At 49.2% G+C, this 1078-nt stretch overlaps 1 protein-coding gene across 7 annotated transcripts in view; it reads right to left on the bottom strand.

The window, feature by feature from the left end:
* LYRM7 (LYR motif containing 7) overlaps nt 1-1078 on the bottom strand; it is a 42035-nt gene that overhangs the window by 23990 nt on the left and 16967 nt on the right. The gene's annotated exons all lie outside the window — the stretch shown is intronic.

Here is a 1078-nt window from a genome sequence, read left to right as displayed (position 1 = left end):
TTTATTTACCTTCCATAGCTGTCACTGGAGCTGAGAGCCGGCTCCAGCTCTGAGGCCGTTGCTGGCTGAAAGCAGGTATCTGGGGTTTGTTTAGCTTCTATAATTGAAACAATGTTGCTTCCGGAGCTCAGAGCTGGGCCGCGGCAGGCGGGGAACCTTGGCTTCCTCCATCACTGGAGCAAGCAAGCCTCATGTTCGCTTCAGCTGTGTGGCTGCCAGCCACCATCTTTGTTGGCAGGTAATTTGCATATCCTGCTGATTAGCCAATGGGAAGCGTAGTGGAGGTATGGTTAATTACCATGTTTGTCTATTATTAAACAGGATATGGATGTTGGTTACATGAGTATTTCACTTTGTGAAAATTCAGTGGGCTATACAGTTATAAATTTGGCACTTTTCTGTTTGCATGTTATAAAGAAAAAAGTCTTTCAAACAATGCTAATGTCATCATCTTTGTTGTTATTGTTGTCCCCACAGAAACTTTAGGGAATAAAAACAAATCCCATCCCCTGATCGCCCGCCCAGTCACCTCCCTCAGAGGGAGGTCGTGGGTGGCAGCATAGCAGCAGGGTGATTCAGGGAGGGGCCGGCCACTCGACATCCCCAGATTGGCCTTCCAGGGTTGCCTCCCACAGACGGAGGCCACCGGTGACCGCGGCGGGGTGATTCGGGGCGGGGCTGGCCACTCGCTGTCCACAGATCGGCCCGCTGGTCACCTCCTGCAGAGGGAGGCCAGACTGCGGCTTAAGCCCACTTCCTGAATGTTGGACATCCCCTGATGGCTCCGGACTGTGAGAGGGCACAGGCCGGGCTGAGGGACCCCTTTGATTTCACGGATTTTCGTGCACTGGGCCTCTCATATAATATAAAATGAGATTCTGCCGAAGCCCCACCAGGAGTCTTGAGGTAAAATGAAGGATCCTCTACTCTATTTTTATTTCTTATAATCCCAATTGTTCTGAATTAAAATAACTCTAATCCTATCTAATAATAGACAAACATGGTAATTGACCATACCTTCGCTATGCCTCCCATGGGCTAATCAGCACGATATGCAAATTAACCACCAACAAAGATG

This window comes from Myotis brandtii, unplaced genomic scaffold, assembly GCF_000412655.1.
Source record: "Myotis brandtii unplaced genomic scaffold, ASM41265v1 scaffold208, whole genome shotgun sequence".
NCBI classification, from domain to species: Eukaryota; Metazoa; Chordata; class Mammalia; order Chiroptera; family Vespertilionidae; genus Myotis; species Myotis brandtii.
This window is presented reverse-complemented; position numbering and strand designations above follow the sequence as displayed.